Here is a 16,988-nt window from a genome sequence, read left to right as displayed (position 1 = left end):
GCGGTTCAATTGTTGTGAAGAAGGCTTCAGGGCTCCCAAGATAGTCCAGCAAGCACCAGGAACGTCTCCGAAAGTTGATTCACCACCAGTACAGAGCTTGCTCAGGAATGGCAGCAGGCAGGTGTTAGTGCATCTGCACGCACAGTGAAGAGAAGACTTTTGGAGGATGGCCTGGTGTCAAGAAGGGCAGCAAAGAAGCCACTTCTCTCCAGGAAAAACATCAGGGACTGACTGATATTCTGCAAAAGGTACAGGGATTGGACTGCTGAGGACTGGGGTAAAGTTGTTTTCTCTGAATCTCGTTTCCGATTGTTTGGGGCATCCGGAAAAAAGCTTGTTCGGAGAAAACAAGGTGAGCGCTACCATCAGTCCTGTGTCATGCCAACAGTAAAGCATCCTGATACCATTCATGTGTGGGGTTGCTTCCCAGCTAAGGGAGTGGGTTCAATCACAATTTTGCCTAAGAACACAGCCATGAATAAAGAATGGTACCAACACATCCTCTGAGAGCAACTTCTCCCAACCATCCAGGAAAAGTTTGGTGACGAACAATGCCTTTTCCAGCATGATGGAGCACCGTGCCATAAGGCAAAAGCGATAACTAAGTGGCTCGAGGAACAAAACATTGATATTTTGGGTCCATGGCCAGGAAACTCCCCAGACCTTAATCCCATTGAGAACTTGTGGTCAATCATCAAGAGGCGGGTGGACAAACAACAACCCACAAATTCTGACAAACTCCAAGCATTGATTATGCAAGAATGGGCTGCCATCAGTCAGGATGTGGCCCAGAAGTTAATTGACAGCATGCCAGGGCGGATTGCAGAGGTCTTGGAAAAAGAAGGGTCAACACTGCAAATATTGACTATTTGCATCAACTTCATGTAATTGTCAATAAAAGGCTTTGCCTCTTGTAATTATACGTAAGTATTCAATAGTAACATCTGGCAAAAATATCTAAACACACTGAGGCAGAAAATTCATATTTGTGTCATTCTTAAAAGTTTTGTCCACGACTGTAGTCAAGGTGGTGTCACCATACAGAGGAACTGAAAGCATCTTCTGAAGAGGAAGAGCTCCACAGTGGAAGGGTCTGGGTGATTACATGTACATTAGCCATGGTCGAGAAGTTGGGCACAATGTAGGCCTAATCAAATAAACTATTCTCAATTTCTCAATATTTAACTAGGCAAGTCAGTTAAGAACAAATTCTTATTTACAATGAAGGGTCTAGCAGAAGGCAAAAGGCCTCCAGCGGGGATGGGAATTAAAAAATTATAATATAGGACAAAACACACATCACAAAAAAGAGACAACACTACATAAATAGTGACCTAAGATAACAGCATGGCAGCAACACATGACAACATAGCATGGTAGCAACACATAACAACGCATGGCAGTAGCACAACATGGTAGCAGCACAGAACATTATTGAGCAAAATCATACTACCCAATCATAGTTTCTATTAGCTCTTAGGACATAGTTTACAAGTTTGTGTAAATTGATTCATATTGTAAACTGATTTATATTGAAGCTATATGTATTCAAGCATAATTGTATGTCTCAGATCCCACTATCCCTGGGAACTAAGCTCCATTTCGACCCACACTCATCAGTGAGAATCAAGCCAATCAAATCAACTCCTAGAGTAGCCACCAGTATCTACCTGCAGCCTTTACAACCACAGGTGAGTAACATTTACAGTTGACATCATATGTAATTCTATTGAATGTATTGTTCTGATTATCCTAACCTTGTACTTTCCATTTCATGAGGTAAATAGAACGGTGTAACGCAGGGGTATCAAACTCCATGGAGGTCCAAGTGTCTGCAGTTGTTTTGTTTGTCTTTTCAAGTAAGACCTAGACAACCAGGTAAGGGGAGTTCTTTACTAATTATTGACCTTAATTAATCAATCATGTACAAGGAAGGAGTGAAAACCCGCAGACACTTGGCCCTACGTGGAATGAATTTGACACGTGGTGTAAATGTATAGCTCTTTGGCAGCTGGTTGTATTGAATGCCATGTTGCTGTTTGACCCCTGCCCTGGTGTCCTCCTAGCCTGCGGCAGAGAGTGAGGTGGAGATTCAGACTGCCTTCCTGGGTTGGCTGCACACCCAGAGCCACGAACCACTAGCCTGACTGACGGGCCGCTCCAACACAATCCTCCTACAGTACCTGCAATTGAAGGTACACATAATGTGCGTCCCAAATGGCACGCTGTTCCCTTTATTGTCCTATAGGGTCTGTTCAAAAGTAGTGCACTATAAAGAGAATAGTGGCATTTGGGACACACACATGAAGTCACTCTGACGGTTGGCAGCAGGACATTCAATCTCACCTAAAGAGTATGGAGTGCAGTATAAATGTAATACAGTCTTTGTAATACAGTAATGATCTTCTCCCTTCAGGGAAGGTGGAGTTTGCTCTGACTGTGTTGAAGTCAGAACCTGAGCCGGAGAGTGAAGAGCCTGATCAGTTGTTTCTATTAGCTCTTAGTGATACAGACATACAGGTACTAGTGACAAGCTTTGCTATCTCATCAGACTTAATATATTCAAATCAACACATTAAATGTTGATAACTGTGAGGCAAATGTTATGTTTGTGTGTCAAATCAATGATACTTTTCAAATAGCCAATTAGATGAGTTCATACAGGTGACTGACTGATCGTGTATGCAGGAATCCTCACTATTACTGATAAGCAACTTGGCAGTACGCCCAGAATGTTGCTATGGGAACAACCAAGGTATGTCAGTTTCAAGGTCTCAACTTGGAGAGAGAAGGCCTTGTGAGGTATTGGACAGTCACATGTGCGAGCCACCGGTAATGATGAATTAATTATGCTAAATCATGCAAATATAACTTCTATGTATAGCCGTATATAAGACAACTGCTGGGACTGCCCCAGCGGAGCTTCTGATGTAATTATCCAGCTTGCTGATAATAAAGCTTGTGATTCATTTAAGTTTGACTTCAGGTGTCCCTGGTGTTGAATTTCCACCACAATCTTTGCATCATTGACAATTGTCTGTAGGCATTTTTATATGAAAAGTGCATTTTTATATGAACCACTAGGAATAGCAGAAGGTGCACAAGAAGCCATTCTATATGTATGGGAAGCGGCAAGACAATAGAGTCTATAGAGACCATAGCAGTTATGACTATATAAACTATTGATACTATGCATGCTGAGGGACTGTAGATGCTTTAGGGATCATAGATGCTATAACTATAGGGACTATGGATGCTATTGGGACTATGGATGCTGTAGAGATCATAGATGCTATAACTATAGGGACTATGGATGCTATTTATTGGGACTATAGATACTATGGAGACGATAGAGCAAGGGTGGGCAATTCCAGTTCTTGAGGGCCTGATTGGTGTCACAGTTTTGTCACAGCCCCAACTAACACACCTGACTCCAATAATCACCTAATCATGATCTTCAGTTTAGAATGCAATTTGATTACTCGGCTGTGTTTGCTAGGGATGGAGAAAAAGTGTGACACCAATCAGGCCCCAGAGGACTGGAGTTGCACACCCCTGCTATAGAGGAACCGCAGAAGATGCATATGTATGCATAGGAGGTAAGGACAAGTGGGGTGGCAGGGTACCCAAGTGGTTAGAGCGTTGGACTAGTAACCAGAAGGTTGCAAGTTCAAATCCTCGAGCTGTCGTTCTGCCCCTGAACAGGCAGTTAACCCACTGTTCCTAGGCCGTCATTGAAAATAAGAATTTGTTCTTAACTGACCGAGTTAAATAAAGATAAAGTAATAAGGGATATTACTGACTGTGTTTGGGAATAGTACTATGTGGATGAACGTATTGTGTACTTGACTAATCAACTGAACAGCACCGGTGAGTGTGGGATGAAGTGTTAAGCTGGAAGTTTTTCCCCCGAAAGAGTTCAACATAGGGTTTAAGTATGGGAAAGGGAAATAGTAAGAGTAGGATGGAGGATCCGTGCTTGGAACCAAAAGAGCCGTGTAGCGTGATTGCAAATCAATTGGTAGGTGGTTACTGAACCAAAGATGGACATATGGACATTTCCCGGTTGATGTGAAACTGAGCACAGAAAGACTGGAGTCTGTGAGAGGCCAACTTGAAAGAAAACAAAATAAAGTTAAAGTGAAGTGGGACGATTTTCAGGAAGTGGGAGAGAGAAGCAGAAAATGCGAAGGATCAAGCTGTAAGAGGACTGATGGTAAAGCAAGTGGAACCGGAGAAGAAAGAGGAAGAAGAGAAAAAAAGAAGCCTGGCTGGTCTTTCTCCGAGCGGAACTCTTTCATGGGGGCCCCCCTTGTATCCGCCACTGCCAAATCCTCCACCAGCAGACGAAGATGGCCTCCCGTCCCCTCATAACCCAGATGGGGTTGGACCTGTGCCAGGTGGAGGAGCTGTTGGAGGAGCTGCAGAAGGTACTGGAGCTGAAGGCAGAAAGCCACCAGCAAAAACAAGGACCAGAGTGAATGAGCAGAGAGGGACAGAGGAGCGGGAGACTGAAGAAGAGCTAGAAGAGCTCAGAAAAGAACTGGAGAAACGTAAGAGAAAATAAAAAAGTAGAAAAACAAGAAGCAAAGTAATGAGTGCAAGCAGGAGGAATGAAGTAGCCAAGATGAAGCTGCAAGGACAGCAATGAAGGACAAAGCAGAAAAGACCAGCAGAAGGATAGAAAGAAAATGTTCCCAATAATACACTACCCCAACCCCAATGGAGGCGGGATGGTAGAAAGATGGATGTGAGTGAAGTTGTGATATGGACTGATGAAGCTGAGATCGAATTGGTAAAATTGAAACAAACAATGTCTACCCCTTGCTTGTATTTGTCAGACCAAAATAAGCCCATGTCCATGTGCCCCATGCTGTGCACGCAATTATTACACAGGCAAGAACGACTCATTACACATGTGAGACTGCGAGACTATCAGAACATTCTGTTGACAATGTCTCATGTCACTCCGAAACAATGTACAATTCTTAACCCCTCAACTCTTCTCCCTACAGCAAATGCCGGTGAAGATGATGACTGTAACGTAGCTATTGTAATTGACTGTAGCCCTTGAGAGACACCCCATTAGACAATCCAGACTGAGTTTTTTGTAGATAGGTCTGCCCAGAGAAATGGAAAAAGGGGATAAATGAGTTGGTTATGCTGTGACCGTTTTGGAAACTGTGGAGAGTGCTCGACTCAATTCACACTTATCAGTCCAGGTGGAACCTTTTGGCTTGACTAGAGCTTATATTTTGTGAAAGGACAGCTCTCTTAACATTTACACTGATAGAAGATATGCGTTTGGTGTTGTTCATGATTTTGGAACATTGTGGAAGAATAGAGCGTTTTTGACCTCGTCTGGAAAACAGATTGCACACAGTAACCTTGCTTTGTCTCTCTTACAGGTGGTCCAGCTACCCTCCTCTGTTTCTATAATCAAGTGTCAAACACATTCTTCCTCTAATGACAACATTTCTCTGGGGAACGCTAAAACTGACCGTGTAGCTAAATTGGCTGCTTCCTGTTCTGTTTCCCCCATCCTACAGATGGCAGCAGTTCCAGCTCCCACCAAGCCTTTCTCTGTTGATGACGTCGTTGCTTTGCAGGCAACAGTTGATGAGTCAGAGAGATAAGTGGGCTGGGTGCTGTTGTAAAGATACTCCGGGTGTGTGGCTGGATGAGTGGAGCAGACCAGCCATTTTGTTTAACCAGGTAGGCCAGTTGAGAACAAGTTCTCATTTACAACTGCAACCTGGCCAAGATAAAGCAAAGCAGTGCGACACAAACAACAACACAGAGTTACACATAAACAAACGTGCAGTCAATAACACAATGGAAAAAGGAAGGGCAATAAATAGGCCATAGTAGCGAAGTAATTAAAATTTAGCATATTAACACTAGGGTGAAAGATGTGCAGATGATAATGTGCAAGTAGAAATACTGGTGAGCAAATGAGCAAAAAAGTAAATAAAAACAATATGGGGATGAGGTAGGTAGATTGGATGGGCAATTTACAGATGAGCAGACCAGCCATGCCCTGTTGTGCTTTCCATTTCCTTGCCAAATTGTCTCATGGTCAAGACCATGTGTCAAAAGGAGAGATAGTGGATCTGGTAAATAAATATTGGTGTACGGTAGGTTCTACTGTGTTTGCCAGAAATGTTTGATTCGCATGACTAATATTGTTGAATGCTGCATTTCAGTATCCCCCACGTCCCATCCAAGGCCTGAAGGACCTTTTGAGCACTTTATGATGGACTTCGTTGAGTATTGTTTGGTGATTGTTGAGGTTTTCAATCAACCAACAAAACACATTCCACATTCAGTGACAGACTTAAAAAAAAAAAAAAAATAATAATATATATTTTTAATTATTTTAAAAATTAAAAATGTCATGTTTATCATAGTGATGAGACCAAGGCGCAGCATGAGTAGAGTTTATAATTTTAATAAACTGAAACTCACCTAACAAAACAACAAACAAACAACTAAACAAAAAGTGACGCTACTGATGTGCACTAAGGCAACTATACATAGACAAGATCCCACAACACAAATGAGGGAAATGGCTACCTAAATATGATCCCCAATCAGAGACAACGATAAACAGCTGGACCACATTCAGTCCACTATAGTCTCTACTGTCCCCCTCCTGACCAGGTCTGGACCACATTCAGTCCTCTATAGTCTCTACTGTCCCCCTCCTGACCAGGACTGGACCACATTCAGTCCTCTATAGTCTCTGCTGTCCCCCTCCTGACCAGGTCTGGACCACATTCAGTCCTCTATAGTCTCTACTGTCCCCCTCCTGACCAGGTCTGGACCACATTCAGTCCTCTATAGTCTCTACTGTCCCCCTCCTGACCAGGTCTGGACCACATTCAGTCCTCTATAGTCTCTACTGTCCCCCTCCTGACCAGGACTGGACCACATTCAGTCCTCTATAGTCTCTACTGTCCCCCTCCTGACCAGGGCCAATAAGGCTCTTGTCAAAAGAAGTGAAACATGCAGCTGTAGGTTTTTGAAGGATTTTAATGGAAGAAAACATTTTATCTTTGTATGAAAATTTGTGATAATTTGTATCCACTCTGCTGCTTCCAGCCTGGGTCGTTGCCATAACATTTTTTTGTCATTTAGCAGATGCTCTTAACCCTAAGGCGCTATAGATAAGTGCCTTGCTCAAGGGCACATTGGCAGGGGCCACAGACACCTTCACTGGAGCTGACCTGAAAGCCTTGCTGTACAACACCCAGCTAGAGGCCATCCACAGCAGCCTGGTGTTCAGCCTGCTGCACGTGTCATCCTACAGCCAGGGGGTGCTCTGGGGCTAATGGCAGTGGAGGAGTGACATTTCCCACATCAATGTGATGACCCACAAACCCAGTTTTCCAATATGAAATGCGAAATGACACATACAGTACATTCAATTATATCAAGGTAGTAGTAGTACTGGATGAGTCTAGCCAATGTAATCCACTCCATGTCACCCATGTCTCAAATGGGCCCTTGTCTGGGCAAAGAGCTGTCCAATTTGGGACACAGATATTATTGATAGATTGTACAATCACACACTATCATGAGGAAAGTGAACTAAAGCTGTTTGGTCCACCCCCCTCTCTCCCGTGTCCTAGAATGCCCAGGGTGTCTCGGGCCCAACTCTAATGACCTGACTGGTGCGTCGGTCAGAGACTCTGGCTGCTCCCACCCCTACATGTCCTCAGCCATGACCATCTAGAACACTGCCGACTGGACATCAGCAACATTAAGAGCAACTACAAACAAGCTACTGTTAGTTCCTTATCTAAAATAATGTGTTTATAAAGTACTTTTCATACATTTCTCTAAAATCACTGATAATATAACACCAAATAAACAACTGTAGAAGATGTCTGTCTGTCTGTCTGTGTGTGCAGGAGGACAGTGTCCCAGTCCAGGGTCCAGGGCCCCATCAGGCCAGGTCTGCTCCTGTGTGGATGCCACCAGAGCCTCCCTTAGTAGGCATGACTGGAGGAGGTACACAGACCTGTGAGTAGTACTACAGTATTCATTGTACACCTACCAAGTTTGATACTTTTATCTGAAATCGTGCAATTCATTGGCTCTTACTCGCTCGACCAGTGTTTCCCAACTCCAGTCCTCGAGTACCACCAACAGCACAGATTTCTGTTGTAACCCCAGACAAACTCACCTAAATCAACTCACTGAGGGCTTGATGATTAGTTGACAAGTTTAACCCCTTAAGGTTGAAATCTAATTACCTTAATAAAAAACATTAAATTATGTCAGTTTAAGCTAGAGATATCTATTTGTTTTTTTACATTGAATGTTCCTCAATCCAACGCATCTGCCGTTGTCTCACTTCCACATCTGCGGTGAAAGGTGACAGAGCTAGAGCATCTGCGGTGAAAGGTGATAGAGCTAGAGCATCTGTGGTGAAAGGTGACAGAGCTAGAGCATCTGTGGTGAAAGGTGACAGAGCTAGAGCATCTGTGGTGAAAGGTGACAGAGCTAGAGCATCTGTGGTGAAAGGTGACAGAGCTAGAGCATCTGTGGTGAAAGGTGACAGAGCTAGAGCATCTGTGGTGAAAGGTGACAGAGCTAGAGCATCTGTGGTGAAAGGTGACAGAGCTAGAGCATCTGTGGTGAAAGGTGACAGAGCTAGAGCATCTGTGGTGAAAGGTGACAGAGCTAGAGCATCTGTGGTGAAAGGTGACAGAGCTAGAGCATCTGTGGTGAAAGGTGACAGAGCTAGAGCATCTGCGGTGAAAGGTGACAGAGCTAGAGCATCTGCGGTGAAAGGTGACAGAGCTAGAGCATCTGCGGTGAAAGGTGACAGAGCTAGAGCATCTGCGGTGAAAGGTGACAGAGCTAGAGCATCTGCAGTGAAAGAGCTAGAGCATCTGCAGTGAAAGAGCTAGAGCATCTGCAGTGAAAGAGCTAGAGCATCTGCAGTGAAAGGTGACAGAGCTAGAGCATCTGCAGTGAAAGAGCTAGAGCGTGGTTTTTCAGACCATGAGACTGAGTCTTCTCACAAAACCGTCTCTAGCGTCCGAACGATTTGGCCTAAAAACATGACTAATATGCCTAATATGACCCTCTATGGAAAGATGAGACTCTCACGAACACATACATGTTGGTTGTCTATGACTTGTCTGAAGTTCCCCCTGTACCAGTTTTAAAAAATGAATTGAAGTATATTGTATATGGACACTGTTTAGTGCCAAAATTAAGGGGTTAAATACAAAAATAACAAATGTTTCCTGATCTTTCTAATATCTCTCAGATATAGGACAGACACTTCACAACAAACTTATTTTTTATGTTTTGGGGGGACTATCTGTTGTTCCATGTAGTGAAACTGTTATTCAATGCTTTTGTATTGGCTCAAAGCGCTAAGGCCAAATACAATTTTCCCTCAAATATATATATATTTTTATTGGTAATTCAAGGGATCTTAAAAATCAAATAGCTAAATGATCCTTGGTATGACTTTCTTAAAACATTCCCCCCCCTCAGCTTAGAGAGGGCTTAGACTCTTATGGGTTAATCAGGTGTGCTTGTCTGGAGCTACAACAAAAATGTGAGCTTTTGGTGGTACTCAAGGGCTGGAGTTGGCAAACACATTTGCTCTCCATAAAAATATATCAGATATCAATATTTCTCTGCAATCATTTCTCATGAGTCAAAGTAGATGAAAATAAACCCCAGATGTTCAAATCATTCCTCCTTTAGACCTGTGAGTAGTACTACAGTACATCTTTGCTCTGATAACAATGTAGTAATGTCATATATTTTGATCAATCATACCTCAAGAATCAAAATAGATTCAAACACACACCAAATATATGTTAAATGGTTGCCAGATCTGTTATTATTGCCTCAGACAACTCCATATTTGGCATGACAACAAGCGACAGAAGAGTTGGCTAAAACAGAAACGGATTGAAACTGGCAACCAGGCCTATTCCTCCATTTCGTTCTGCTACATTTCTGGAAAAAACAAAATGTCACAAATAACATTTTGTTCCATTTTCTCACAGGATGAATCCTTCATCTGCTGGGTGTCTCTGTCATCTCTCATTGTCTTGATGGATACGTTGATGTCGAGAGGTGACACCGGCAAGAATATGACAGCTATTGAATACTGTCTTTTCAAGATAGTTTTGACACCATGTTGGCTACGTTATTCTGTTATTCTTACTTTGCTGTTTTTTTGTATTATTCTTTTTAATTTGCTGTTGACAAAGAGCTATTAAAATACAAAGCTAAGATAAATAACAAAAAGCATCAACACATTTCTAACTTTTTTATGTATGACAAATGTTTTACTTTCTTCCACTATGTTCCTCAAAAGCATTTCTCTTTCCAACATTTTTGTTTTCTGTATTTTCGGTCCTTTGGAGCTTCAGGACAAGGTAAGCCTCAGGTCACAGTGACGTTCAAACCCGGCCAAAGAGTAACCCTCACTTAATGACATTAAATACTTAAAAATCATACAATGTGATTTTCTGGATTTTTGTTTTAGATTCCATCTCTCACAGTTGAAGTGTACTTATGATAAAAATGACAGACCTCTACATGCTTTGTAAGTAGGAAAACCTGCAAAATCAGCAGTGTATCAAATATTTGTTCTCCCCACTGTACCTAGAGAGTTTTCATCTGTATTTTTCGTAGCTGTCTACATACCACCACAGACTGATGCTGGCACTAAAACCGCACTCAATGAGCTGTATACCGCCATAAGCAAACAGGAAAACGCTCCTAGTGGTGACTTTAATGCAGGGAAAGTTAAATCAGTTTTACCTCATTTCTATCATCATGTTAAATGTGCAACCAGAGTGAAAAAAATTCTAGACCACCTTTACTGCGTGTAGTGACCGTGTTTGGTGTGGGGGGACAAAATGTATTTATGCATGATAGCGCACGAGCACAGCCGGTTTGGGTTCGGTGTAAGTCTATAAAAAAGTGGTCAGATGAAGCAGATGCTAAACTACAGGACTGCTTTGTTAGCACAGACTGGAATATGTTCTGGGATTATTCCGATGGTATTGAGGAGTACAACACATGGCTTTATCAATAAGTGCATTGAGGATGTCGTCCCCACAGTGACTGTACGTACGTACGTACATACCCCAACCAGAAGCCATGGATTACAGGCAACATCGGCACTGAGCTAAAGGGTAGAGCTGCCACTTTCAAGGAGCGGGACTCCCGCTATGCCATCCGACGAACCATCAAACAGGCAAAGCATCAATCCAGGACTAAGATCAAATCGTACTACACCAGCACAGATGCTCGCCGGATGTGGCAGGGCTTGCAAACTATTACAGACTACAAGGGAAGCACAGCCGAGAGCTGCCCAGTGACACGAGGCTACCAGACGAGCTCAATAACTTCTATGCTCGCTTTGAGGCAAGTAACACTGAAACATGCATGAGAACATCAGCTGTTCCGCATGACTGTGTGATCACGCTCTCCTCAGCCAATGTGAGCAAGACCTTCAAACAGGTCAACATTCACAAGGCCACAGGGCCAGACGGATTGCTATGATGTGTAGTCTGAGCATGCGCTGACCAAGTGTCTTCACTGACATTTTCAACCTCTCCCTGTCTAAGTCTGTAATACCAACATGTTTCAAGAAGACCACCATTGTCTTTGTGCCCAAGAACACTAAGGTAACCTGCCTAAATGACTACCGACCCATAGCACTCACGTTTGTAGCCATGAAATGCTGTGAAAAGCTGGTCAAGGCTCACATCAACACCATTATCCCAGAAACCCTAGGCCCACTCAATTTGCATACCACACAAACAGATCCAGAAATGATGCAATCTCTATTGCACTCCACACTGCCCTTTTACACCTGGACAAAAGGAACACCTATGTGAGAATGCTATTTATTGACTACAGTTCAGCGTTCAACACCATAGTGCCCTCAAAGCTCATCACTAAGCTAAGGACCCTGGGACTCTAAACACCTCCCTCTGCAACTGTGGATCCTGAATTTCCTGACGGGCCGCCCCCAGGTGGTAAGTGTAGGTAACAACACATCTGCCAAGCTGGTCCTCAACGAGGGGGCTCCTCAGGGGTGCGTGCTCAGCCCCCTCCTCTACCCCCTGTTCACTCATGACTGCATGGCCAGGCACGACTCTCCCAAAACCAAGCCGATTATGTTGGGGGTGTGTTATAGGCCGCCCAAGCAGAATGCATTCTTTGAAGGTCTTGAAATTGTGTTGTCAAACTGTAATGATTCGCTGTTGAAGGAAATCATTTTGTTAGGTGATTTCAATACTGATGTCTGCAAAAATAATAGCCCAACCTACAATCTATTTATGCAGTTTTGTAGATCACTTGCTCGGTGCCTGGGAAGCCTTTAAATGTCGATTCCTTGATGTGGTGAATGTTATGGCTCCCATTAGACGGGTAAGGGTAAAGCAGAGATCTAGCCCTTGGTTTAATCATGAGAATCTAGAATCTATCCAAGCAAGGAATAAGGCCTTTAAGACATTTAAGAACAGCATGATTTTGTCCTATGTAAGCGTCACAGAAATGAAGCACAGAGCAGTTGTACATGAGCAAATGTATGAATATGTTAACAAACAGGGTCTAATGTATGATTTTCAGTTGGGTTTTAGAAAAACATACTCCACTGATTCATGTCTACTTTACTTGACTGACTTCATCAGGAAAGAGATTGATGAGGGAAATCTGTGTGGAATGGTACTGCTTGACCTACAGAAGGCCTTTGATACAGTTTACCACTGTCTCCTAATCTCCAAACTGGAGGCGCTGGGGTTAAGCAGTATCCCTCTAGGCTGGGTAAAGTCCTATTTATCAGGAAGGGAGCAAGTAGTAGAGGTTAATGGTTCACTGTTTCAGGCAAAACCAATGAGTTGTGGCGTTCCGCAGGGAAGCGTGCTTGGGTCTCTGCTGTTTTTATTATATATTCATGATATGAAAGATGCTTGTTCTTGCTGTCTTTTTCTTTATGCGGATGACTACACTTCTGGTGTCTCACAAAAGTAAAACTATGTTGGAGAGCGTACTTAGAGCTTACTAACATTGGCAAATGGCTTGGAGATAGCTTACTATCTCTGCAATTAGGGAAAACTGAAGCAATTATTTTTGGATCCAGACCTAAATTGTGTAGGTTGTCTGAAATCAGAGTGGAGTTAGTTAGGGGGTGAGGTGCTGACTACTAAAACCTCTGTTAGCTACTTGGGATGTATCCTTGATGGAAGCTTGAGAGGTGTAAGCATGGCCAATAAGGTGCTAGGGAAAGTTAATGCCAGGACTACGTTTTTGGCTAGAAAGTCCAAGCTGCTTGTTAAGGACTCCATGACATTTTGACTATGCTAGTACTTCCTGGTTTGGGGGCTTATCTAAACTTATGAAGGGGAAGCTCCAGATAGCCCAGAATAAGATGATCAGGGTAGTATTGAAGGTGGGTCCACATACTCACATTGGCAGGAGCTGCTTTAAGGAACTAAACTGGCTGCCTGTTGAGACTAGGGTGTCCCAGATTAGACTAGGTTTGGTTTACAGGAGTATTTATGGTCCTGCGCCCAGATATCTAAGTGTTGACGTTCCTCGTGTTCGGGATGCACACAATCACAGCACCAGATCAGGTGTTGCTGATGTGTGCTTATACAGGTTCAGGAGTAATGCTGGGAAAGGTACTGTCTTGTGTACTGGAGCCTCAGAATGGAATGAGTTGCCTCTGCCTATAAAAACAACGTCCTCTCTGGACAGCTTTAAACATAAAGTAAAAATATGTTTGATGTCCTCTGTGCCCATATGAATAACCCCTATGATGTAACTGGAATGATGAGATCGATGTTCCTCTTTTATGTTTTTGTTTTATTATTTCACTGCCATACTGTGTTCGATCTTGTCGAGCCATCTTGTGTCAAGAGGACCACAATGGAAATAAGTCCCAGACTTTGTGTGTTATCCTTGATGATTTTATTCATGTGCATGTATGGCGTTTAAGTTTTATGTGTGCTTGTTTTTTTTTAAATGGTCGAATTAATAAACTAAACTAAACTAATCATTAGATTTGCTGAAGACAACAGTGGTAGGCCTGATCACCAACAACGATGAGACAGCCTATAGGGAGGTGGTCACAGACCTGACCCAGTGGTGCAAGGACAACACGCTCTCCCTCAACGTGATCAAGACAAAGGAGATGATTGTGGACTACAGGAAAAGGAGGACCGAGCACGCCGCCATTCTCATCGACGGGGCTGTAGTGGAGCAAGTAAAGAGCTTTAAGTTCCTTGGTGTCCACATCACCAACAAACTAACATGGTCCAAGCACACCAAGACTGTCGTGAGGCGGGCATGACAAAACCTATTCTCCCTCAGGAGACCGAGATAATTTGGCATTGGTCCTCAGATCATCAAAAGGTTTTACAGCTGCACCATCTAGAGCATCACTGGGTCATGGGTCTCAGGGTTATGTTGCTGCTGCCAACATGGTCTCAGGGTTATGTTACTGCTGCTAACGTGGTCTCGGGATTCTGTTACTGCTGCCAACATGGTCTCAGGGTTATGTTACTGCTGCTAACGTGGTCTCGGGATTCTGTTACTGCTGCCAATGTGGTCTCAGGGTTAAGTTGCTGCTGCCAACGTGGTCTCAGGGTTATGTTACTGCTGCTGCCAACGTGGTCTCAGGGTTCTGTTGCTGCTGCTGCCAACGTGGTCTCAGGGTTATGTTGCTGCTGCTGCCAACGTGGTCTCAGGGTTATGTTACTGCTGCTGCCAACGTGGTCTCAGGGTTATGTTGCTGCTGCTGCCAACGTGGTCTCAGGGTTATGTTGCTGCTGCTGCCAACGTGGTCTCAGGGTTCTGTTACTGCTGCTGCCAACGTGGTCTCAGGGTTCTGTTACTGCTGCTGCCAACGTGGTCTCAGGGTTCTGTTACTGCTGCTGCCAACGTGGTCTCAGGGTTATGTTACTGCTGCTGCCAACGTGGTCTCAGGGTTATGTTACTGCTGCTGCCAACGTGGTCTCAGGGTTATGTTACTGCTGCTGCCAACGTGGTCTCAGGGTTATGTTGCTGCTGCTGCCAACGTGGTCTCAGGGTTATGTTACTGCTGCTGCCAACGTGGTCTCAGGGTTTTGTTACTGCTGCTGCCAACGTGGTCTCAGGGTTATGTTACTGCTGCTGCCAACGTGGTCTCAGGGTTATGTTACTGCTGCTGCCAACGTGGTCTCAGGGTTATGTTACTGCTGCTGCCAACGTGGTCTCAGGGTTCTGTTACTGCTGCTGCCAACGTGGTCTCAGGGTTATGTTACTGCTGCTGCCAACGTGGTCTCGGGGTTATGTTACTGCTGCTGCCAACGTGGTCTCAGGGTTTTGTTACTGCTGCTGCCAACGTGGTCTCAGGGTTATGTTACTGCTGCTGCCAACGTGGTCTCAGGGTTATGTTACTGCTGCCAACGTGGTCTCAGGGTTATGTTGCTGCTGCCAACGTGGTCTCAAGGTTATGTTGCTGCTGCTGCCAACGTGGTCTCAGGGTTATGTTACTGCTGCTGCCAACGTGGTCTCATGGTTATGTTGTTGCTGCTGCCAACATGGTCTCAGGGTTATGTTGCTGCTGCTGCCAACGTGGTCTCAGGGTTTTGTTCCTGCTGCTGCCAACGTGGTCTCAGGGTTATGTTGCTGCTGCCAACGTGGTCTCAGGGTTATGTTACTGCTGCTGCCAACATGGTCTCAGGGTTATGTTACTGCTGCTGCCAACGTGGTCTCAGGGTTATGTTACTGCTGCTGCCAACATGGTCTCAGGGTTATGTTACTGCTGCTGCCAACATGGTCTCAGTGTTCTGTTACTGCTGCTGCCAACATGGTCTCAGGGTTCTGTTACTGCTGCTGCCAACATGGTCTCAGGGTTCTGTTACTGCTGCTGCCAACATGGTCTCAGGGTTATGTTGCTGCTGCCAACATGGTCTCAGGGTTCTGTTACTGCTGCTGCCAACATGGTCTCAGGGTTATGTTACTGCTGCTGCCAACGTGGTCTCAGGGTTATGTTGCTGCTGCCAACGTGGTCTCAGGGTTATGTTGCTGCTGCCAACGTGGTCTCAGGGTTCTGTTACTGCTGCTGCCAACATGGTCTCAGGGTTCTGTTACTGCTGCTGCCAACATGGTCTCAGGGTTATGTTACTGCTGCTGCCAATGTGGTCTCAGGGTTATGTTACTGCTGCTGCCAACGTGGTCTCAGGGTTACGTTACTGCTGCTGCCAACGTGGTCTCAGGGTTATGTTACTGCTGCTGCCAACGTGGTCTCAGGGTTATGTTACTGCTGCTGCCAACATGGTCTCAGGGTTCTGTTGTTGCTGCTGCCAACGTGGTCTCAGGGTTATGTTACTGCTGCTGCCAACGTGGTCTCAGGGTTATGTTGCTGCTGCCAACGTGGTCTCAGGGTTATGTTGCTGCTGCCAACGTGGTCTCAGGGTTATGTTGCTGCTGCCAACGTGGTCTCAGGGTTATGTTACTGCTGCTGCCAACATGGTCTCAGGGTTCTGTTACTGCTGCTGCCAACATGGTCTCAGGGTTATGTTACTGCTGCTGCCAACGTGGTCTCAGGGTTCTGTTACTGCTGCTGCCAACGTGGTCTCAGGGTTATGTTACTGCTGCTGCCAACATGGTCTCAGGGTTATGTTACTGCTGCTGCCAACATGGTCTCAGTGTTCTGTTACTGCTGCTGCCAACATGGTCTCAGGGTTCTGTTACTGCTGCTGCCAACATGGTCTCAGGGTTCTGTTACTGCTGCTGCCAACATGGTCTCAGGGTTATGTTGCTGCTGCCAACATGGTCTCAGGGTTCTGTTACTGCTGCTGCCAACATGGTCTCAGGGTTATGTTACTGCTGCTGCCAACGTGGTCTCAGGGTTATGTTGCTGCTGCCAACGTGGTCTCAGGGTTATGTTGCTGCTGCCAACGTGGTCTCAGGGTTCTGTTACTGCTGCTGCCAACATGGTCTCA

At 44.7% G+C, this 16,988-nt stretch overlaps 1 long non-coding RNA gene across 1 annotated transcript; it reads left to right on the top strand.

Moving 5' to 3' along the window:
• Window positions 1-4,276: 4,276 nt before the first annotated feature.
• On the top strand, window positions 4,277-10,242 carry LOC135551787 (uncharacterized). Its single transcript, XR_010457375.1, has 5 exons — window positions 4,277-4,750; window positions 5,550-5,715; window positions 7,635-7,791; window positions 7,917-8,028; window positions 10,044-10,242. It is a non-coding gene; the product is annotated as an uncharacterized LOC135551787 (long non-coding RNA).
• The last annotated feature ends 6,746 nt before the right edge of the window (window positions 10,243-16,988 follow it).

This window comes from Oncorhynchus masou, chromosome 13 (assembly GCF_036934945.1).
Source record: "Oncorhynchus masou masou isolate Uvic2021 chromosome 13, UVic_Omas_1.1, whole genome shotgun sequence".
NCBI lineage: Eukaryota > Metazoa > Chordata > Actinopteri > Salmoniformes > Salmonidae > Oncorhynchus > Oncorhynchus masou.
This window is presented reverse-complemented; position numbering and strand designations above follow the sequence as displayed.